The 25,113-nt window shown below is 40.1% G+C and overlaps 1 long non-coding RNA gene across 1 annotated transcript; it reads right to left on the bottom strand.

Annotated features, from left to right (window-relative positions):
• Window positions 1-256: 256 nt before the first annotated feature.
• LOC134297625 (uncharacterized) lies at window positions 257-25,113 on the bottom strand. Its single transcript, XR_010004433.1, has 3 exons — window positions 22,935-25,113; window positions 7,196-7,434; window positions 257-503 (listed from the first exon to the last, which is right to left on the bottom strand). It is a non-coding gene; the product is annotated as an uncharacterized LOC134297625 (long non-coding RNA).

Below are 25,113 nucleotides of genomic sequence, written 5' to 3'. Positions count from 1 at the left end.
AATTCACCCCCCACAAATTGTAGTGAAGTATCACAGACAATCTTAAACCACACAGCGGGTTAAACCACTAAGCTACAGAACTTGCTGACTGGAAGGTCAGCAGTTTGAATCCACAGGAAAGGGGTGAGCTCCTGTTGTTAGCCCCAGCTTCTGCCAACCTAGCAGTTTGAAAACATGCAAATATGAGTAGATCAATAGGTACTGCTTTGGAGGTGTCTACTGACAACGGCAGCTCTTTGGCTTAGAAATTGACATGAGCACCACCACCCAAAGTCGGACTTGACTAGAATTAAGGTCAAGGAGAAACCTTTATCTTTACTTATCACAGAAATACACACTCCAGATTATTTCTTATAAAAAGGCTTAGGGAAATGCACATTTATTATATACTTCATTCTGAAGCAAGATGGGCAATTCAGACTTCCCAGAAGTTGTTGGACTGCAGCTCCCATCAGTCCAAGCTGACCCAATCAATGGTGAGGAATCATTGAAGTTGCACATTTCTGATCAAAGCAAAATGTAGGAACAAGTAAATGAAAGAGTACATTTAATCAAAGATTAAAGATATATTTATTTCTCTCTGAAACAATGTATCAAATCTTTTGTATCCTAAGAAGCAAAATTGGCACAAAATACTCTCTTTTCTCCTTTTGCGTATTTTCCCTGTAGGGATATATTAAGTTGTTGTTTTCACATCGCACATTATGCTGTGCTTGTGCCTGTTTATTAATACAAAAGAAATGGGTGCAATGACTTATTCCTCCTGCGAGGCTGAAAGCTTACACAACAGCAATGACTCAGAACAGCAATATCCATTTGACAAAAAGTTCATTGTTAAGATGCAATATATTTTTGAGGCAATTCAGTTATTTTTCCTTCTGCCTCTTTTAATTAGAAGACTGGTAACCATATTACTCCTAACATGTTCAACTGAACCTGCATGAAAGCTCCTCTTTTTGCTGCCCTTAAATATAAAGAGCTTTCCTATAAATTTAACTTAGGGGTTGCAAGGGGGATTCAGAGGGGTCACCAAAGACCAGTATTTTTTGTTGGTCATGGGGGTTCTGTGTGGTAAGTTTGGCCCAATTTGATTGCTGGTGGTGTTCAAAGGACTCTCTGATTGCAAGTGAACTATAAATCCCAGCAACTACAACTCCCAAATGTCAAGATCTATTTTCCCCAAACTTCACCAGGGCATATTTGGGCATATTGAGTGTTGGTGCCAAGTTTGGTCTAGATCCATTATTGTTTGAGTCCCACCAAACCTTTCCAGTATTTCCTGTTTGTCGTGGGAGTTCTGTGTGCCAAATTTGGTTCAATTCCATTGCAGATGGAGTTCAGAATGCTCTTTGATTGTAGGTTAACTATAAATCCCATCAACTAAAACTTCCAAATGACAAAATCATCCCCCCCCCAACCCCACCAGTATTCAAAATTGGGCATATTGGCTATTTGTGCCAAATTTGGTCCAGTGAATGAAAATACATCCTGCATATCATATTTACATTATAATTCATAACAGTAGCAAAATTACAGTTATAAAGTAGCAATGAAAATAATTTTATGTTTGGGGGTCACCACAACATGAGGAATTGTATTAAGGGGTCGCGGCATTAGGAAGGTTAGGAACCACTGCCATAGACCATCAGATCACTGTTGGTTTACTGTTATGTGGTTTCCCCTAATTGACATCAGTGTTCAATAACCAAAATGTTTGTAGTGCTCACAAACCTAATGCTGTAATAAAAACCCAGTTAATCTTAAAGTTGCATTTCTCACTTTCCCTTCCCCCTCCCTTCCTCCATTTCAAAATACTTGTGCTGCTTGACTTGGATAAGTTCATAACCTGCAGAACTCTTGGAAATAAGGGTCCCTTGAAAGCATTTGTTATATAAGCTCCCTATTAAATTCTGGATAGTTGCACATTCTTTTTACCACCCCAGTGTGATTATCTGAGTCTGAATCAACTCATTATGACAACTGAACTATTCCACCCCCCACACCTTAAGTCAACATTCCACTTTCCAGTGAATAATCACAATGCTTGAAAAATTGGCTTGGCACTTTTAATGGGAACATGTGACTACTTAATGCAATAGGTCTACAAGCTGACTGAAGCATGAATGTGAAGTGTTAACCTGGGATTTATGTGTTTGGAATTCAAACTCTTCTGCAGGAGCAAAGAAGGAATGGAGTTTATCTGCCTTTTTTTCTGAACTAAAATTCCTAATTGGCAGAAACTATTTTGGAGTTGATATTTAATTTCCAACACAGGAGGTGTTGTGTTTCATACTCTCTTATTCCAGAAATGTGTAAAAATTTGAAGATCAGTCAGGTAGTCCAAAACAACAAAGCAGATACTTTTCAATTTCTGGACACTTTTAACTGAGGTGCTGTGGCGTGGCATTGCTGGATACCAGCAATATCAGAAAACAAGTAAAATATTCAGGAGCAGTAATACTGAGAAGAACTCACACAGGGCTGGAGGCAGAATGCAGAACCATGTCATGTTTAGATATCTGGAAGGCTGGTGAAGATGGAGCATGCTTGCTTTCTGCTGCTCCAGAGACAGCGCAATACATTCAAACTACAGAACAAGCGATTCCACCTAAATATTATGAAAAACTTCCTGACAGCAAGAGCTGTTCAACGTGGAATATGCTGCCTCCAAGTGCTGCCAAGACCCATGTGAAAGTGAAAAATTGCAAATAGAGAAAGTCCTAATATTTTAAAACTGAGAAAAAACCTCTCTAGGAATTCCCATTCTGCCACCCTAGCAGTTCGAAAACATGCCAATGTGAGTAGATCAATAGGTACCGCTCCAGCGGGAAGGTAACGGCGCTTCATGCAGTCATGACCACATGACCTTGGAGGTGTCTACGGACAACCTCCAGCTTAGAAATTGAGATGAGCACCAACCCCCAGAGTCAGACATGACTGGACTTAACTTTACCTAGGAATTCCCAGATCACTTTCAGCATGACTTTATGGTCAGCTACCACTGCAAGATGACCATAGAATTGCATTGGAGATTTCTGGAAAGGTCTTCTCTCTTCACCAAAACATCATGTTATACAGCAAATTTGACAGAAAAAGTAATTTAATACACAGTAATGTTATGTTGTAATTACTGTATTTACGAATTTAGCACCAAAATATCACGATGTATTAAAAACCTTGACTATAAAAATGCGTTGGATAATCCAGAACGTTGGATAAGCGAGTGTTGGATAAGTGAGACTCTACTGTACTTGTTACACAAGCCTGAGTGACATTTTATTATGCTGCAGGGTTTATCTTGATTCAGAAATTGTGGTAAAGCTTCTATTTATTTATTTCTACAACCCTCAACAGAATAAGGGATTAAAATTTACATTATAACTTGAAAGAGAATTTTTATAAAATGATGTATCAATGATATATGACTCCTGAAAAGATGTCTAAGATGTATATAGAGGTTTCCAACAACCTCTGGAAATGCAAAACGCAAGTTGGATCTTTCTACCATATGTGGCAGATACATAAACATGCCAAGAAATACTGGATTCAAATGCATAAAATGATCCAGAAAGTTTGGGGGGAAATAAACAGCGCTCCATGCAGTCATATCAGACACATGACCTACGAGGTGACTACGGACAATGCTGGCTCTTCGGCTTAGAAATAGAGATGAGCACCACTCCCAGAGCCTGAAATAAGCACCATCCCTCAGAGCCAGAAAGGGAACCCTTTACCTTTATCTGTGTTTTGTTGTTTCTAGGCATCAAATATTTGCCTTTGTGTTTGTATATGCTGGGATCCATCCTGAGTCCCCTCAAGGAGATAGGGCAGAATACAAATATAATAACAATAACAACAACAACAACAACAACAACAACACACAGCTGGATCATCAAGTGCCTGGACGCCATTGGGATTTGTAAAAACGTTGGCACTTTTATTGAAAACATGATGGAGCACTGGAAAACTGAACTGTTTGTTGGAAATGAAAGCTATGGATTTGTCAACATCAGAAGAGGAATTTTCCAGGGAGACTCATTGTCCCCTCTGCTTTTCATTATTACCATGATCCCTCTGTCAACAATCTGGCTCCACGAGGGTGACACTTTCCTCATGCGGTGGGGAAAGCATCGCCAAAAGTGAGCTATATGCAGGTTGACAGATTCGCCCCGCTGTTCCCTCTTTTCTCGTGGAAGCCACGCAAAGTGGGACACTTCACCTGGGCTTTCTGATAAGGTCACATGGCTGTTTCCAGACTCTGGAACTTCTCCTTACCGCTAATCCAGTGGTTCTCAACTTGTGAGTCCCCAGATATTTTGGCCTTCAATTCCCAGAAATCCTAACAGCTAGTAAACTGGCTGGGATTTCTGGGAGTTGTAGGCCAAAACACCTGGGGACCCACAGGTTGAGAACCACTGCCCTAAGCGATGCATACCTACAACTTGACAATGCTATGGACAGTTATATAGTTTAAAGTAGACATACAGGAATTCTTATTAAAGTCACTGATAATTTTCCTCTTTAAAATACTATGTTCTAAAAGTTAAATAAGATCTTGAAACAAATATTTTGAGGCTCTCTTTTATTCTGCTTCACATGTTATTTTAAAGCTGGTTTGTTGATTTTATTTTAGTGGGTTCTTGAGAAAATATTGTTTTTGAGAGCCACTGGGAAAATCTGTCTGACAGTGGGGCACACATTGTAATTAAACAATAAATAGGTTTATTTGACACACTTGTCCACCAGCCAAAGCAGCTTTAGAGTATTCCCAAACTAGGAGACAGTGGAAAAGTAGCAATCATATCCTTGAAACACAAAAGTCTCCAGTGAAGGAGTTTTAAAAGGGGATGAATTAAGAGAATGGAAGGTGCAGGTACCTAATGCCTTCTCCTTACTTGTTCTATTGCACTCTTTACTACTCCATTTGCCCCTGCCCTGCTTTTCTTTGTGAATGTTTGAAAACATTGTTTGTTTGGGGACTGAGCTTTCAGGAATACAACTCCTAGAATCGCCCAGCCAGCTAGAGCCTCTGAGGACTGTAGGCTGAGGCACTCTGAGAAATGTAGTCCAAAAATAACTTTTCCAAGTTTGATTTAGAATAAACTCCTTTTTAAAAAAAGTGTTTGTCACCAGCATATAAAACTGCCCTATAAACATATTTTCCATGTATAACCCCAATATTATCAGATATTTATACTGATGATCTTTGTTGTTAATTTCTAGGCCAGAGTTGATAAAATTAAGTAATGGCTGCAGGCTCCTTTCTGGCTGTTCTGTTAATTGATCTAAATCTGAGGTTATATCTGTTGGGGTTAATATTCCTTCTGTGTCATTTGCCAATTAGCAGATTTACTGGTGTGCTGAAGTTATTATGTATTTGGGTATATTGATTCCTTAATACTGGTATTTAAATATTTTAACTGATTTTTTTCTGTGTGAATGTTGTAATTAATCACCTGGATTAATTACAACACTCTGAAAACAGGAATTCCAGAACTGAAACACTCAGGGGCAGCTAACACCTCTGAACAAAGGATTTCCCCAGACAAGAAGAAGCCAGGCCATGAAGCTGGCAAGGCCATTAATGCTAATCAAAGGGATTAATTACAACATTCACACTGGCCTCCTACAGACAAGAGTTCTTTCTCCCACCCTGAACCTTTCACAAATATATAAATCTCCCTTGCTTAGTTTCCAACACACCTCCCAGCCTCTGAGGATGCCTGCCATAGATGTGAGCGAAACATCAGGAGATAATGCTTCTGGAACATGGACATACAGACCGGAAAATTCACGACAACCCAATGACTCCGGCCATGAAAGGCTTTGACAACACACTGAATTTGTCTGCATTGCTTGCTGAAATATCTCTGGATTTTTGGGGAACACAATCTACTTACATCAGTGATTCTCAACCTTCCAAATTGGCAACCCCTTAATACAGTTCCTCATGTTGTGGTGACCCCAATCATAAAATTATTTTCACTTCTACTTCATAACTGTAATTTTGCTACTGTTATGAATCGCAATGTAATTATTTGATATGCAGGATGTATTTTCATTTACTGGACCAAATTTGCCACAAATACCTGACACACTCAAATTTGTATACTGGTGGGGTTGGAGGGGGATTGATTTTGTCATTTGGGAATTGTAGCTGCTGGGATTTATAGTTCACCTACAATCAATGAGCATACTGAACTCCACCAATGATAGAGTTGAACCAAACTTGACACACAGAACTCCCATGATTAACAAAAAATAATGGAAGGGTTTGGTGGGCATTGACCAGAGTTTTGGAGTTATAGTTCACCTACATCCAGAAAGCACTGTGGATTCCAAACAATGATAGATATGGACCAAACTTGTCACAAATACTAAATATGCCCAAATTTGAACACTGGTGGAGTTTGGGGAAAATAGATCTTGACATTTTGGAGTTGTAGTTGCTGGGATTTATAGGTCACCTACAGTCAAAGAGTTCCTTGAACCCCCACCAATGATAGAATTGGGATAAACTTCTCACACAGAACCCCCATGACCAACAGAAAATACTGGCGGGATTTGGGTTCCTAAGGCCATCTGAAATGCGTGTTTTCTGATAGGTTTTGGTGAACCCTCTAAAAACCCCATCGAACCCCCCCCCCCCAGGGGTTCCAATCTCCAGGTTGAGAAATGCTTACTTACATTAATATAGATGCCTAACCCTTGTTCAAATCCTGTATGTTTTCTAACCTTTTACCATTTCCTGTGCTTTTCTAATCCCTTCCTTCACAATCATTCTTTTAAAAGTCCCCAAACTAACCTGCATATTCTCCATCATTAATAACTTTTGCCATCCTAACTACACAGGGATGGTGCTCTGATATTGAAGAGGTTCCCCTCCCTGCCTTGCTCCAAATTACACACTTGACACAAGTGTACGCCTTTGCTTCTTCACAGGTTCTTCATCTCTCTTCCACATTGTCTTTTTGGTGCATTGGCATATCAAAAGTGTGATGCGGTACAACACATATAGCTGAAACAACTCAAATATGTTATTCAATTGCTCTCTGGATTCACTTGTAGTTCAAATATCTCTCTCCCCTCCTCTCTTTCTCTGTGTGTGTGTGTGCGTGTGTGTGTGTGTGTGTGTGTGTGTTTGTAGGACAGAGAAAATGAGGCAGAAGAACCACATCAGCATTTAATTACCCACCTGAAACTTCTCTGATTATTAATTTTCAGCCCATCTGTTCTCCTGCAGATACTTCTTAGTCTTCCCACTTGGTTAACTTTCATTCCCAGGCCTCAGTGGGTTTTATAGCTATCTTCCTGTCTTCAAGCCATACACAGAGTTCCAAAGTCAAATGTGTCATTCCTTTGGATTTGCCACCATCTTCTCCAAAAATTATTGTTACTTGTTGTTTTCTGAGAAAACCTCTTTGCCCTTAACACCTGTGTGAGAGGAAGAATTTTAGCAGGTGCAATCTTTTCATCACTCTTCAGGGTGAAAAAAAGGCTGGTCATATTGATTTTCTTTCTCAAATGCAGTTTTTAAAGACACAGGACTCTATCACATGAGACTGGCAAACCGGCATTTAAGATGGACCATCACCAAAGGTTATTGCACCGTTCCATGTGTATCCCACTGCCAGTCTGTCTCCTCCCCAAGATATTGACCCATCTATAGCTCGCAATCCTGCAATATTCCCAACACCTACTTAGGATCCCTGGTAGCGAAGTGCATTAAAGCACTGAGCTGGAGACCGAAAGGTCCCAGGTTCAAACCCCGAGAGCGGCGTGAGCGGCCGCTGTTAGCTACAGCTCCTGCCAACCTAGCAGTTCGAAAACATGCCAATGTGAGTAGATCAATAGGTACCGCTCCAGCGGGAAGGTAACAGCGCTCCATGCAGTCATGCCGGCCACATGACCTTGGAGGGGTCTATGGACAACGCCAGCTCTTCGGCTTAGAAATGGAGATGAGCACCAACCTCCAGAGTCAGACATGATTGTACTTAACGTCAGGGGAAACCTTTACCTTTACCTACTTGATGCCATGGGTCCATTCTGCTTCTGGACTGGCATCTAGCAGTAATGTGATGTCAGAGAGTGGGATTCATGTCCTCTTCAACTATTTCCCTCTTTGCTTTTCAGAAGCTGTTTTCTGTTTATTTTATATGTTCTCATTTTAACATTATATTTTCCTTCTTTGTTTTCATTGTTAAAATTGAAAAAATAATCACGGTACCGCAGAAGTACAGGAAGATGAACTTACGAGGGAGTGCAGAAGTACAATTGTGGCATCTTGGATTGTCAAACCAGTACAATTTTGCAAATGAACCGAGATGCAATATCAAAGGTGGTAATCCCAGTATATATCCGCTATCTATGGCCCCTTCCACATAGCTGAATAAAATCCCACATTTTCTTCTTTTAAATTGAATATATGGCAGTGTGGATTCAGATAACCCAGTTCAAAGCAGATATTGTAGGATTTTCTGCCTTGATATTCTGGGTTATATGGCTGTATGGAAGGGCCCTCTGATAGCACAACTGCCATGGAATAACAACTTTGTGTGATAATGTCTATAGTTTCAGGGAAGGGACTTCTCAACTTTCCAGTTTTACTAAAGGAAGACCTTGATCAAGAATGATCCAACAATTGGACAGAATGAGGTAACTGGCTTCCAGTTCTCCATCATCTGCCCAGCTTCCTTTAATAAAGCTGGACAATGATGGAGAAAGAGAAATACAGTAGAGTCTCACTTATCCAACACTCGCTTATCCAACGTTCTGGATTATCCAACACATTTTTGTAGTCAATGTTTTCAATACATTGTGATATTTTGGTGCTAAATTCGTAAATACAGTAATTACTACATAGCATTACTGCATATTGAACTACTTTTTCTGTCAAATCTGTAGTATAACATGATGTTTTGGTGCTTAATTTGTAAAATCATAATGTAATTTGATGTTTAATAGGCTTTTCCTTAGTCCCTCCTTATTATCCAACATATTCGCTTATCCAACGTTCTGCCGGCCCGTTTATGTTGGATAAGTGAGACTCTACTGTAACGGTAAAGTGTGTGTGGGGACAGGGTAAATTTTTGTGCACCAAACTGCCCCAGGGAGTCCACCAACTCACATGGTATATAGAAGTAATTTTTTTCAGGTCTGCACTATTCTAGTGTCTATAGTGTATGGCAGAGTGGGGGGAGAGAGAGAGATTAACAACCTCATCAGACAGGGTACCTTTTGGCAGCATGCGCCAGTTCATTTATACTTTTGCTACAGAGCCCAATGGCTCCCATCTTTCAATGTAGAGCTACTTCCAGTGTGGCTCCAACACAAAAGTATAGACAAACCAGCTTACTGTGTTGTATTGGATCAATGAGGGAAAGCTGAACAGCCAACCCTTCCCCCTGTACGATGCAGGGAACAAAATCAACCTCTGTACATAGCATTCATTGACCTTGTAAAGGCATTCAACACAGTGAATCGCAGTGCTCTCTGGACCATCCTCCAAAAAATCGGGTGCCCTGACAAATTTGTGAACATCCTTTGGCTCCTCCATGATGACATAATGGCAACAGTCTTGGGCAGCAACGGCTCCCAAAGTGACCCATTTAAGGTGGAATCAGGTGTTTAAGCAGAGATGTGTTATTGCCCCTACCCTATTTTCCATCTTCATCGCTATGATACTTCACCTTGTTGATGGGAAGCTTCCCACTGGAGTGGAAAGCATCTATCAGACAGATGGCAAGCTATTTAATCTCAGCAGACTGAAAGCCAAAACCAAAGTCACCACAACATCTATTATAGAACTCCAATATGCCGATGACAACATAGTCTGTGCGTATTCAGAAGAAGACCTACAAGCCACTCTAAACACCTTCAGAGAAGCATATGAGAAGCTCAGCCTCTCATTGAACATCGAGAAAACCAAACTCTTCCAAAAGGCACCAGCTAATCCCTCTGCAATGCCAGGAATACAGCTTAATGATGTAACATTAGAAAAGGTTGACCATTTCCGCTACCTTGGCAACCACCTCTCCACAAAAGTCAACATTGACACTGAAATACAACACCGCTTGAGCTCTGTGAGTGCAGCATTTTTCCGAATGAAGCAGAGAGTGTTTGATGATCGGGACATCTGTAGAGATACCAAGGTGCTTGTTTATAAAGCCATTGTCCTCCCAACCCTGCTCTACGCCTGCGAAACGTGGACGGTCTACAGACGTCACACTCAACTCCTGGAGCGTTTCCATCAGCGTTGCCTCAGAAAAATCCTGCAAATCGCTTTGGAAGACAGGCGGACAAATACCAGCATGCTGGAAGAAGCAAAGACCACCAGCATTGAAGCGATGCTCCTACACCATCAACTGAACTGGCCACGTTGTCCAAATGCCTGATCACCGTCTCCCAAAGCAGTTACTCTACTCCCAACTCAAGAATGGAAAACGTAATGTTGGTAGGCAGGAAAAGAGATTTAAAGATGGGCTTAAAGCCAACCTTAAAAACTGTGGCATAGACACTGAGAACTGGGAAGCCCTGGCCCTTGAGCGCTCTAATTGGAGGTCAGCTGTGACCATCAGTGCTGCGGAGTTCGAAGAGGCATAAATGGAGGGCTTAAGGGTGAAACGTGCCAAGAGGAAGGAGTGTCAAGCAACCCTGACCAGGACCGCCTTCCACCTGGAAACCGATGTCCTTCTTGCAGGAGAACATGAGGATCAAAAATAGGTCTCTTCAGCCATCTACGGACCCACCCCAAAGACCCACAAATGGAGAACCATCATCCTTGGCCTACAAGGGATCACCTAAGTGGAAGTGGAAGTGGAACCACAAGTAAATTGGGTGATGCAGGGCGTGAAACAATGGGTTCCCCACGCCCTGCATCGCCCAGATTCACCATGATGTGTAGCGATTCCGGCAGCCTATCTGATGAAGTTATAAGAAGTCTTGTTCTTCATCCCAAGAACAAAAATGTCTTAGCTGACCCTGACCCTGATGATAGGAAAGACTTCAGGTATTTATAACTAAATCTTTTATCCTGTCACTTTGAATAATAGCCATGTCCATGCTTTCTGTAATTTTTGTTTTGTTGTGTTTCTATGGAACCTGAGTTTTTCACTAGGAATGTTAATCACCAGTCATCCTTTTCCTGACTCCATCCTGCAGGATATTTTATAATCTAAATCTTGTGATATCTCACTTGCAACTAGTCTGGGCCCCAGCATATAAAGGAAAGTTCAGCTTCACCATAGCATCAAAATAGCCCCTTTATTCAATAGCAACACAAAAGCATCTTCTGTCCTAAATAATTTGCCAGCATAACAGTTCCTTTAAAGATACTATGTCTTAGTCACCATAACCATTATAATCTCTGCTATTTTTGTGAATGTTAGAATATGCTGGAGGAGAAAAAGTTGGGAAGGATATAGTTCAGTAGTCAATAGGACTAATTTAAGGATATAGCTCAGTAGTCAATAGGACTAATTTAAGGCATTTTTCTGCCGGCAGCAATGAATAAATTGATGTTCTTCCACCAAATTGCATATAGAAGCATTCCATATACTGGCCAGTGTTTGTGACTTATTTTTAAAATGGCAGTGGGATACTGAACTCTTTTAGGAGATTCCGGATGGTCTATAATGCACACATAGCTCAGTTCTCTGACACTTCCTTACTCAGTTGTCAAGTTACCATTATGTGGTCATACTCTCTGACCCAAGAGTATAACTAGGCACAACCAGATTGACAATTGAATAGGGAAGTACCTTTTCCACCATTTCAGAGCGAGATGCCCCAACACACTTGGTTGACAAATTACCAATGTGGCCAGGGCACTAAAATGGATATTGTGGGTCAGTTTGCAGTGTCTGTCATCTGAAACACTACCTGGTGCTAAGGGTGGCCCAGTAGTAGGTTTTGCTAGAGAGTCTTTCATTACAATCCCTAGTACCTTAATCCAGTCTGGGGGTCTTTATCAATTAACATTTTAGTGCTATGATTCCACTTTAGCTGCTATGGCATATCCTATAGAATGTGAGAGTTTACTATTTAAAAGGGGATATTGGGAATTCTTTGCCAGTGAGTTCTAGGGCCTCACCAAACTGTAAATAGCAGTATTCCATAGGATGAAGTCATTGTACTTATTGTGGAATCAATGTTATAATTGTGCAGCGGGAAACAGGCCCACGTAGCAGGTGATAGGAAATTTGTCTCCCTGGGAATCTAATGAAATCTTCACCAACCTGGTGGTCTCCAGAATCCAGATAAGGTGAACTGTCTATCATTCTCAGCCTGTATGGCCATTGCCTAACAAGCTGTTTGGAAATGATAGGAGTTGACTGACATAATAAGTCACTACCAATTCAAAGCTGGCAATGGTGACTTTTTACCACCAGTCTAAGCAGGTGGTAAATGAACAAATAGTCTAAGTATATGGTAGCTTTCTGGATCCCATGTTTTAAAAATGTTGTACAGGCTCTACCTGACTGGCAGGCAGATTGGATGGAGAAGATGGTTAACCTATAAAAGAAAGCTAATTATTAAAGTTGTTTGGCCTGATTTTAGACTCTCTAGGTTGTAATCAGAGCTTTCTGCAATAATTTCAAGAACATCATTCAATCTCTACCAAAGGAGAAGTGCTTCTGTCTACTCCCACCATTTTTTCCAACAGTCATTTGATTCATATTCTCTATCCACTCATGTTCTATATCCCATATCAAGTGATGAAGGGGACAAGCGGAAAGACTGAGTGTGAACGGGATAGTGGGAGAGCAGGAAAAACGGCAGCCGCTGCTTTGCAGTCCTGATTCGGTTATAGAAGAGATACAATATGGGATCATTTTCTACATTTTTAAAATGGAAGCAAACAGTATCTGAGCCCTTTGTTTTCACCCAATACCCAGTGCATGAAATGAAAAAGTCTTCTCCAAAAGAACACTAAAGCATGGCCAAGATTAGCCCAATCACATGTGCCAAAACGGCTCCAATAGGTCAAAACAACCTGGCGACCTTCCTTTTGAAGGGGTTTACATTTTTTAATCTATTCGGCAATCCCTTTGAAGTGGAGAGATAATATTTTGGTGCCCTCTTGCTAGTTGTCTCATTCAGCAGTTTTTCCCCTCCACTCACTCTGCTTTTCTATAGACCAAAGAGCCGACATGGGTTTTCTTTGTTTTAGGGTTTTTTTCTGTTTTCATAAGCAGCTTGGAAGCTGTCACAATCCTAGGATTAGTCCTATGAGTTGACCAGGAAATTTCTTTGCAGGCTGTTTCTGAAGCAAAAACTGAACAGTAAAGAGGCATTCACTGGGCACCAAATGCTTACAGTTATTCATTCAAAAGACCACATTTTTTAAAACATAAATTGAATATTAAAGTACAGTTAACAAAGCCCCTGACAAATAAATTCCTTTTTACAAATTATTTTTATGCCTCTTCATTCTCCCCTTTTTCTTCTATGCCCTGCATCTAACTCAAAGTTCCTCAGTTAGCATGAATATTTGGACGATGATAAAGTAAGGAGAGAAAAACATGGACTTTTGAGTGCTGAGCTACAACAATCTGTCTACAGTGCAATACATGTTGAGTATGCCTTATACTTGGGACCAAAAGTGTTCTGCATTATGGATTTTTCAAAATTTGGAATACTTGGATGTACACCGTGAGATATCTTGGGGATGGAACCCAGGTCTACACACAAAATTCATTTATATTACATAGACATTTTATACAAATAGCCTGGAGGAAATTTTATCAGAATATTTTCATAACTTTGTGTGTGAATTAAAGTTTGCATATACTGAACCAACCATCAGAAAACAAGAGTTTTGCTATCTTGGCCACCAATGTGGACTATTTTAGGTTTTGGAGTATTTCACATTTTGGAATTCCAGAGAAGGGATGTTGTTCAGCCTATACAGTTTGAGCCAGAAAAGAATGGAATCCTCCTCTAGTCAGTCCTAAAGTAGCTCTATGTGCCTGCCTACAAGAGGCAAGGTAAATAGCAGCTACCTCAAGAATCCCAAACTAAGCATGTGTGAACAGCAAAATGGAGAGAAAGGGGGAAAAACATTAGCCTGACACACCAGCTCCCTTCAAATTTGAAAAAGAAAGCACAGACCTATTAATTTAATCCCAAAATGGAAATCAATAATGAAAACTCATGAAAAAACAAGTCATGCCTAGCTACGTTTTAGAAGCTTTCAGTGGTGTTTAGAAGGTTCAAAACGTTTTTGTTCATTCTTCAATTTCATATTTGTTGGTTTAGGATACAATGTTTGCTGAAACATGTTGAACTGCCATTCTTCGTCATCTTCATTCTCATCTTCATCTTTTCCTTTTTTTATAGTAGAGGAATGTTCCCCTATTCTTTCCATGTTATTTCTACCTGTGGTATCACATTTTCAGTTAAAGAAGTAATGCCCAGCAACATATCTATTTGCTTGACTGAGGATGCATCTTAACCAGTGGTTCCCAACCTGTGATCCGTGGACCACCAGTGGTCTCCAAGAACTAAAATATGGTTCTCAGCCTCACTGTTACTATACCAGTGCAACAAGAGTGACTGGTCTCGCGAAATCCTCTTATAGTGCCAAGGCAAGGGGACATCAGGAGGGGAGAGATTGACAGCCCACAAAAAGTGTGTCCACAAGCCTCCTGACTGCTGCTTCTCCTCCTCCTCCCTCCCCCTGAGCAGAGCCATTCCATATGGTGCCTGGAAGTGGGAGCACCTTGGTGTCTGCATTTTAAGGCCTGTTCTGGGGTTATGTGGGGTGCTGATTCAGAAAATTGCCTTGATAGACCACATCAGCTCTAGATTATTAAATATGGTTTTCTGTGGGCAAGCAGATTGTGACCAATGTATGGCATATGTTCTGTATCAGAAACTAGAACTCATGTGGTCTATCCAATGCAATTTTCTGAATCAGCACCCCAAATAACCAAACAGAATCTAAAGTTGACCAAAAATTGATTCGTAACCCCTTTCATACTAATGTTGGAGAGTGGTCCCTGGTGAAAGTGGTCCTTGGTCAAAAAAATGTTGGGAACCGCTGATATACACTATAGAATTAATGCAGTTTGAAACCATTGTAATTGCCATGGTTCAATATTATTAAATCCTTGGACTTATAGTTTGGTGAAGCACCAACACACTTTGGCAGGGAAAGCTACAAGTTCATAATTCCATAGCACTGAGCCATGGCAGTTAAAATGATGTAAAATGCATTAATTTTACAGCGTAGATGCACTTTGAGCATGCATGAAACAGCTTTATCAGTCAAACGACAGATAAACCTAATGCAGCAGAAGCCTTCCTGTGGAGACATTTATGTATATCCCGCAGGTAATAATAGAAGTGCTCCTATGTAGATACTCAGTGGGGAAGAAAGTGAATAATTTAATTGCAAGAGATTATTAATGTCAGCTTCTTCCTTTTTAAAAATGACAGAATTTAACTTGAAAAAATTAACAGACTGCAGCTGCAATCCTATGGGTCTCTGTAAGGTTGTCCTCATGGCCACAGGACCAAAGAAAGTCCCCCTGATCTCAGAGAGGGAGATTGTTAAGGTGTGTCTCAAGAGGACAAAATGTAAATAAATGACTGAACTGAATCGGCCATTAACAGTTCGTAACTATAAATGGAGATCTTGCACACCCTAATAAAGCAATATGTAGTTCAAGTCAATGCACAAGCTAATGAAGTAATACTATCACTGGTTTCCATGAAGTCGAACATGACCCCACCCCAATAAAAGATAGTAACTTATAGTTTTGCTAAGGAAAAGGACATCAGGCTGGATAATAAGGGTTAAGTCTTGGTCAATTTGCAAAGGCAACCACAAAAACAACAACAACAACAACGACCTTTCCCATACTAGATAGTGTGTACATTTAATCAAGGATTTATGTCCTGTATTTCATATATTTATAGCAGAAGGTAACAAATTTATTACTGAAAACCATGCCACAAAAGTTATTTGACTTTTTCCATCTGGGCTAGAGAATTAACGACTCTCCTAATAGTTTCCCATCTCAGTCAGGACTCCCTTTTGAGCTGAGAAACATTTACATATCTAGGCTAAAAGTTAACCAAGAAAAACATTATGCTTTATAATCTTGATTCTCTTATTTGAGATCCCTCCAGTTTATGCTCTCTTTGAAATAAATGCAATTATTACAAGTTGTCCAGCTGTAACTGGACAGAGTTTATGAAAATGATAGTTTACATACAGCCAGGATCTGGACCAGTGGTTTTCAACCTGTGGGTCCCCAGATGTTTTGTCTTTCAACTCCCAGAAATCCTAACAGCTGGTAAACTGGCTGGATTTCTGGGAGTTGTAGGTCAAAACACCTGGGGACCCACATGTTGAGAACCACTGATCTAGCCTCTATAGGTCAGAACTCTTCCTTCATAAATTGTGTCCACTGACACTCAGCTACTAAGTTGTATCTGTTTCAGGAATGATTTCTAACCAGTGATTAAGCAAACTTCTAGAATGGTGTTTACTGTTTTTTCAGTCTTTAGTACTTCAATTCTCAGAATTCCTGAGTAATACCAGCTGGGACTTTGGGAAGTAGACATTCAAAACATCTGGAAGACCAAAGGTTGATAACCACTGTTCCAAAATGCTGCATGAAGAGAAAAATCCCTAAGAGAGTCCTTCTATTTCACTGTCCAAATGAAAGACTCAAACCAAAGCACACAATATTAGTGGCTGACCTACTAAATTACACATTGCCATATTACCAGCCTTATCTCCTTCAACTTAACCTCAAGGCAATTTTTCTTTCCCTCTAAATATGGGTCAGTTTAATTTATTCTTTTATTTTTAACCTTAACCCATTTGACAAATATTTCCATAGTAGCTACACTAAAGGCAAATTTCACAGAGCTAAAATGCTAAAAAAAATCTTATGTGACATCAGTTGATAGGATCTATATGTATACTTTCAAACAGAGACAAATGCAGCAGGCTTTTCTTGGCACCAATGAATAATGAAGAAGATGATAAATCATAGAATCATAGAATAGTAGAGTTGGAAGAGACCTCATGGGCCATCCAGTCCAACCCCCTGCCAAGAAGCAGGAAATCGCATTCAAAGCACCCCCGACAGATCCCTAGATGAAGAAGGAATATAGAGGATCAGTGAATTGGACACATTTTGTGCAATAGGTAAAGGTAAAGGTATTCCCTGACACTAAGTCTAGTTGTATCCGACTCTGGGAGTTGGTGGTCATCACCATTTCTAAGCCAAAAAGCCAGCGTTGTCTGTAGACACCTCCAAAGTCAAGTGGCCGGCATGACTGCATAGAACGCCATTACCTTCCCACCAAATCAGTACCTATTGATCTACTCACATTTTCAAACTGATAGGTTGACAGAAACTGGGGCTAACAGCGGGAGCTCACCCTGCTCCCTGGATTCGAACTGCTGACCTTTCAATCAGAAAGTTCAGCAACTCAGTAGTTTAACCTGTTGGGCCACCAAGGGCTTCACAGAACACCTGGAGGGCCAAAGTTTGCCCATGCCTGATCTACACTATAGATTTATTACAGTATTATTATTATTGTATGGCATAAAATGCATAGAATAGTACCCTCAGAGCAAACAAAAGACACCAAACAAAGGCTGTCATCATGCTCACCCAAAGAGCAAAAACAATGTGAATTATCAATTATTACAGGTATATTTGGAGGGGTCTAATGAGATATCTTGGAGATGAATCATAGAGTTAGAAGAGACCTCATGCCCCATCCAGTCCAACCCCCTGCCAAAAAGCAGGAAAATCGCATTCAAAGCACCCCCAACAGAAGGCCATCCAGCCTCTGCATAAAAGCCTCCAAAGAAGGAGCCTCCACCACAGTCCGGGGCAGAGAGTTCCACTGCTGAACAGTTCTCGCAGTTAGGAAGTTCTTCCTAATGTTCAGGTGGAATCTCCTTTCCTGTAGTTTGAAGCCATTGTTCTGTGCCCTAGTCTCCAAGACAGCAGAAAACAAGCCTGCTCCCTCCTCCCTATAACTTCCCCTCACATCTTGATAAATGGCTCTCATCATGTCTCCCCTCAGCCCTCTCTTCTGCAGGCTAAACATGCCCAGCTCTTTAAGCCGCTTCTCATGGGGCTTTTTCTCCAGACCCTTGATCATTTTAGTCGCCCTCCTCTGGACACATTCCAGCTTGTCAACATCTCTCATAGATTGCAGTGCCCAGAATTGGACACAGTATTCTAGGTGTGGTCTGACCAAGGCAGAATAGAGGGGTGGAATGACTTCCCTGGATCTAGACCAGGGGTCCCCAAACTAAGGCCCGGGGGCCGGATGCGGCCCTCCAAGGTCATTTACCTGGCCCCCACCCTCAGTTTTAGACTTCGCCTCGCCCAATCCTACTTAACTTGACTAACTCATTGGCCAGAAGTAGGACCACACTTCCCATTGAAATCCTGATAGGTTTATGTTGGTTAAAATTGTTTTTATTTTAAAATATTGTATTGTTCTTTCATTTACTAATATTGTGCTATGGTAATAATTGAATATATTGTGTATACATATAATATCAATACTAATATTATAATGTAATACAATATAATACTAATAATTATACATTATATATTAAATGTAATATTACTAATAATATTACAGTAATGATATAGGACAATATAGCAATATATAATGCTAATATTGTGCTATGCCAATAATATAAGATATTATATGCACATACAATTTGTAAGTCGCTCCGAGTTCCCTTCGGGGTGAGAGAGGGTGGGGTATAAATGTAGTAAATAAATAAATAAATAGTTGTTGTTGTTGGTTTTTTTTTTTTTTTTTTGCACTACAAATAAACATGTGCAGTGTGCACAGGAATTTGTTCGTATTTTTTTTTCAAATGATAATTCGGCCCCTCAACAGCCTGAGGGACCATGAACCGGCCCTCCACTTAAAAAGTTTGAGGACCCCTGATCTAGACACTAGACTCCTGTTTATGCAGGCCAAAATCCCATTGTCTTTTTTAGCAGCCGCCTCACATTGAGACCCAAAATTAAACATGAAACTTAGTTATATTTCATATATACCTTATATACATGGCCTGAAAGTAGTTTCAAACATTTTTTAAACAATTGTGTCAATTAAACAAAGTTTGTGTACCCTGAACTATCAGGAAGCATTTTCGATTTTGGAATATACTGGATTTGGGAATAAGTACTGGTACTACTGCAATGAGATTGGGTGAATCCACTTGGGGATAACCTTTGTCTGCTCCATTTCCTTGTTCCCAAATTGTGACCATTCAACTTCTGGCAAGCAGATGAAGAGGACCTCCAGTTGCACTGTTATTACTTCACCCTTCCACCCCATTCAACTCCTTTAAAAATCTAGTATATGCTATTTTGCATTTCTCGGATTACTATTTGCAGTTCTGGGAATAATTTGAATGTGGATGCATATTTTTAGTTATGATGTAAATTCCAGTTAGTGCTACTGTACTTTGAACCCTTGGACTCCTGTTGGCCCCAGCACCTCAAAATTATTATTTATTGCATTTCTATACTGCTCTTCTCACCTCTGGAGGACTCAAAACGGTGTACAACATATCAAAATGGCAAAAATTCAATGCCGAACATACGAGGGTTGAATGAAAAGTAATGCCTCCACCTTCGTTACTTCGGTTTGGATGGGAATATTTTAATAAATCAAACACAAAAATAATCCTTAGAATGTGCTCTTTAACTACCACTATTCACTTTTCCACATAATCACCAGACAATTAGATACATTTCTGCCAACAATGAACAAGTTTTCTGATGAAGTCAACACTCTATTTCCACAACCAGCGTCTCACAGTACCCACCGTGCACAGATCTTCCGATAGCCAAGCAAAGCAATAATGTGACCTACACATTCTTGTGAAATGCCGATTATGCTTGAAATTTCTCTCTGAGTGATCATCCTGAATCATTCTGTCAACCTTTTGCTTGTGAAACTCGGTGGTTGCTGTCACAGGACATCCAACTCCTTGTTTGTCACGTAAGTCAGATGTTCCCACCTCATCATCTTTAAACTTACTTCCCCAACGATGCACAGTACTCACATCAACACAATCACCATAAACAGCTTGCATTCTCTGATGACTCTCCTTTGGGGTGATAGCTTCTGCTGTCAAGAATTCATTGTCTGCACATTGCTTGTCACATTGACTGACTGTCTGCGCAAGGTTCTATACTTCGCACTTTAACAACACAACTGTTTAATGCTAAAGCTTCCCGCCAAATGGAACTATAGAGGAGAGTCTACTGAACAAGCCAGTAGCTGCCGCATACCAGTATTGCCATCTGTTGAGGAGTTATGAAGGTGGAGGCATTACTTTTCATTCAACCCTCATATATATAAAAGCAACAGATAACTTAACTAAATCCATAACATATAATAGAAATTAAAACCATTACGAACTATACAAAAGACATTATATGATAACATGAAACATTTAAACAATGTGCCAGTCCTATGATTGTCATTTAGCTGCTTCAGTGATCACTCTCCGAACGCCTGCTCGTATAGCCAGGTTTTGAGGTTTTTTTCCTGAACACTAGGAAAGAGGGGGCTGAGCTAATCTTTCTGGGAAGGGAATTCCACAGCCAAGGGGTCACCACCGAGAAGGCCCTGTCTCTTGTTCGTGCCAATCGCAACTGCAAAGGTGGTGAGACTGAGAGTAAGACCTTCCTGGCCAATCGTAGCACTCAAGGTTTGGCACTGATAACTACACTACCTCCTGGTAACATAAATTAATGTGTATAAGATGGGGAATTATAATATTCATATTTATTGTGTCATCCATATTTCTTATGAGGTACAGAAAGATAAAAAACGTACACAATGCAACCTGGAATTGCATTACTGAGCAACCAGAAATGGTCCAGTAACAAAAACATGAACTGATTGCCTTTTGTGTTAATGGCCCAAATCTCAAAATTGCACAGTTTTTCTAATAAAAAGATTTTTTTAAGGGAGAATTGTCTAAGAAGGGAAAACTGGGATAAGAGGTCTATCAACCTCCTCATATGTGTCACTGGAATCACCCCACATTATCCAGCTTCCCACCCCCACCTCATCCCACATAGGGAAGGAATCATCACTTGGCTTCCCCCACATAGGTCCCAATATAACATGGGACACCTCCCATGTTGCCATTGCAGTAGTATATGCCAGTTCCTCTTTCATTTTGTGACGGAACCTCGCTGGAAGTAGCTGTATCTTGTGGGATAGGAGCCTGCGGCCTCCGTCGCAAAACTAAAGAGGAACGGGTGTTGCCGCCGAAATTTACCCTGTCTGATGAGGTCGTATGAGTGGTGCGGTAAGCAATTGTATTATCTGTGTTCATAAAGCGCTATTACATAGGGATACAGTGTGATAGGAAAAAAGACTGTGCCAGCATGTTCCAGCTTTTATGAGAATGGGTTTGCAATGGTTAAACACACTATTAAACCATCATGCAATAATTTCCATAGACATACACATACACAACCTCTTTAGTTGAAATGTAGAAAGTCACATTTGCCTCTGCTGAATGTAATGTTATGTTTCGTATCTATAGTTGGGTATTTTCAGCTGCTGGTGTTATGTTTACCAAGGTTTTTTTCGTGTCGGGAACGACTTGAGAAAGTTGCTTCTGGTGTGAGAGAATTGACCGTCTGCAAGAACTTTGCCCGGGGATGCCCGGATGTTTTGATGTTTTTACCATCCTTGTGGGAGGCTTTTCTCATGTCCTCGTGTGGAGCTGGAGCTTATAGAGGGAGCTCATCCGCACTCTCCCCGGGTTGGATTCAAACCAGCAACCTTCAGGTCAGCAACCCAACCTTCAAGTCATCAGTCCTGCCGGCACAAGGGTTTAGCCCACTGTACCACTGGGGGTTCCTGTTTACCATGTGATCCTTTACTCTTAAGAACTCTATTAATTATACTATAAAGCAACTAATTCTACATCTATGTGCTTCCGACACCTTTTACATTGACTGCTTCCACTTAGACTAGTACAGGAGTTTCCACAGAACTTAAACACTAAATCTGCGCAACAGCCTCAGCAAGCACAAGGAATGTGAATTAACATTCACAGAGGTATGAATCTAACAGTAGCAATAACTCCCAATTTAAGCATTAAACCATACAGAAATACTCCAAGGGCCTCATTTTCATAGAGGACAGATCAATAAAATGAAATTGGGAGTTTATTGCTCAATTTCATTTTCAACCGTTCTTTGCAAGGAACACACTGAAAGACTTTTAAACATGACAAATTCCCCTCATGCAAACAGTTTAAGTAGGAAGCACAAAAGGGCAAAGAAAAACTATTAAGCGTACTGAACTGCCAGGCAGAATTGTTGTAAGGATTTCTGAGATAATGAATGCTGATTGTTTCAAACACATCAAAATTGAAACTCTGCAAGAAGTATTATTGTTATAGTTACTCATCTGAAACAATTGTAGGCAATCTTTTTTGGCAGAAGGGCCATATAGCTTGAGCATTCCTTACCAAAATGCTTGGGACCAGGAGGATTTCAGATTTATTTTGATTTTAGAATACCTGCGTCTGCATAAATATAATCAAATTCTAACAATTGGGACCCAAGACCAAACATGAAATTCATTTGTCTTTCATATACACATTACATCTATATCCTGAAGACAATTTTATTGAATTTCAAAAATATGATTTTGTGCATGACACAAAGTTTGTACACATTGAACCATCAGAAAGCAGAGGTATGTCTATTTCATCGACCCGTGTGGACAATTTTGTGCAGATTTCAGAATTCCAGCTAAGGGATGCTAAGTTGGGGTGTGCAATTTTTTTCATTAGTTGTTCTAAAATTTGTTACATTTGTACTTAGTACAACGTAATATACGGCACACGGGCATGACCCTCCCCAAAAAACTTAAAAATCAAAACTTACCCAATACTCTTTCATTGGAATTTTGTAAATCTTGGAAGCCTTCCAAAGCCAGTTTTATTTTCAGTGCAAGGAAGCAAAGCAAAGCCAAAAAGGCTGCTTTTCCCCTTTAAATTAGTGGCTTCTTGCCATTAAGCGAGGGAAGTAGCGGGGAGAAAGCAGAGTTTGCTGGTAAAGAGACTGATTTAGCACAGAATTCTGGGAAATGTAGTTTGGGAAGCTGAGAAGCCCTATAAAGAGAATTCAAAAGGCCCTGCACTAAATTACATTTCCCAGAATTCTGTTAACATCAGTGTAAAGAAGTATGAATTTTAGTTTACAGATGTCATGTTTAATTGTGTTTTAAAAGTCATGTTTAACTGTGTTTTAAAAAGGGTTAATATTTCAGTTACTTGGCATTCAGAGGCTGGTTGCCATGGAGAAGGGGGCGGAGCCAACTGGGTTAGCTGAAAAGAGAGTAGAATTTGGAGGGAAACTCAGTCAGTCAGGCAGTGTCTGTGGTCAGCGAACCACAGGGAAGTCCGATTCTCAGTTGGAGGATCAGGGTGGCTCAAATGTGGGACTTTGAGTCAATTCTAAAATAAGTTTGGTGACTTATTTTAGGTAGTCTGGGCTCTGTTGAGGCTCAGGGAAAGCTGATCCTAAGTTAGGGGATCAGGGATAAAATAAGTTTGGTGACTTATTTTAAGGTGGTCTGTTAGTGGAGAAATAACTGACGTTTTAAGAAGTTTGGAACACCTCAACATAGCTTTGCAACCATTATCTAAGTGCCTTTAAAGAAGTTACTGTAACCATTAAGCTGTGCCTGAATAAACTTGTTATTGTACTCTCAAACATCTCAGTCTGTCATATATACACACATCAAGAAGAAAGAAGAAAGAAGAAAAATAAAAGTCTCCTCTCTAAGTAGCCAGTGGCTAAATCTTCCAATAGTGGTGGCAAGAGTTGATAATCCCCTTTGTAATTTGGTGGCAGCATTATAAAACATCTATAACTTGGTGGCAGCGTTTTAAATAAAAACATGTTTAATATCTGGTGGCAGCGGATATAAAATATATAATAATTAATTAATATAAACATCATCCTTCTCCACAATCAGTGTCAGAGGTGGGATTTAAAAAGATTCCCCTCTGCCTGAGTTCTTTACAATCAGAACGCCCAAATCAGCATAGGGGAGAGATTTGTCCCTCTGTAGCGGCAATCATCCAGAGTTCCAATAAACTGTTGAATTTGCAAAGATGAGGATTGACTAATACTTCTAGTAAGTAAATCTCTGTGCTGGGCTGGGAAGAAATCCCTGTATGGAAGTTCTATTTGGTTAATATGAGAGACATTCAATGAGATAGCTGTTGTAGCTTTTTTTAAAAACTTTTTTGTCAAAATTTTAAAAAATCCCTAAAATCAGTAGATGTATGAATATTTCTGAAAGTTGGAGGGAATGATCTCCTTTATATTGAGTCTTTGTATGGAAAATTGAAGGAGATATCTCTTGTAGTTTTGTTTCTAAAAAATGTTGTTTATAAAAACTTTGAAAATTCCCCCAAAATCTGTGGATAAGGGCCAACAGTGGTAAATGTGTTCTACCATTGTGGCAAGTTTCACCCCAATAGCTGTAAAAATTGGGGAGAAAGGAGCAATGTTTACAATGCTCAGTTGGTGCTAAACTTTTTATATGCTTGATATGTTTTAATCATTTGAAAGACTATATTAATTGAGATGTATATGTTTTTTGCAGTTCTGTAATAGTGTGGTTCACAGGTGAACAGTAATGAATACATAAAACTGCTGAGCTGCTCAACTTGCTGACCAAAATATTGACAGTTCAAATCCGGGGAGCAGGATAAGCTCCCACTGTTAGCCCCAGCTTCTGCCAACCTAGCAGTTTGAAAACGTGCAATTGTTATGGAGAGAAATCCACGATGTAATCCAAAGAATCCTTGAAACACAAATTCAACCAAAACCAGAACAATTTTTATTTGGCCTGACCAACACAAACATGGAAAAATATAAGGATATCCTCTTACAACACTTTTAACTACCGCGGCCAGGATCACTTACGCCTGACACTGACGATCAGAGGATATGCCACCAACTAGTGAATGGTTAACTAAAATGATCAAAATCATGAGTGTGGATTGACTATCAAACCTCCTAATACACTGTCAAAACAAAGCTAGACAAG

Source organism: Anolis carolinensis, chromosome 3 (assembly GCF_035594765.1).
Source record: "Anolis carolinensis isolate JA03-04 chromosome 3, rAnoCar3.1.pri, whole genome shotgun sequence".
Classification (NCBI taxonomy): domain Eukaryota; kingdom Metazoa; phylum Chordata; class Lepidosauria; order Squamata; family Dactyloidae; genus Anolis; species Anolis carolinensis.
The sequence above is the reverse complement of the archived record's forward strand: the minus strand, read 5'-3'. Positions and strand labels throughout refer to the sequence as shown.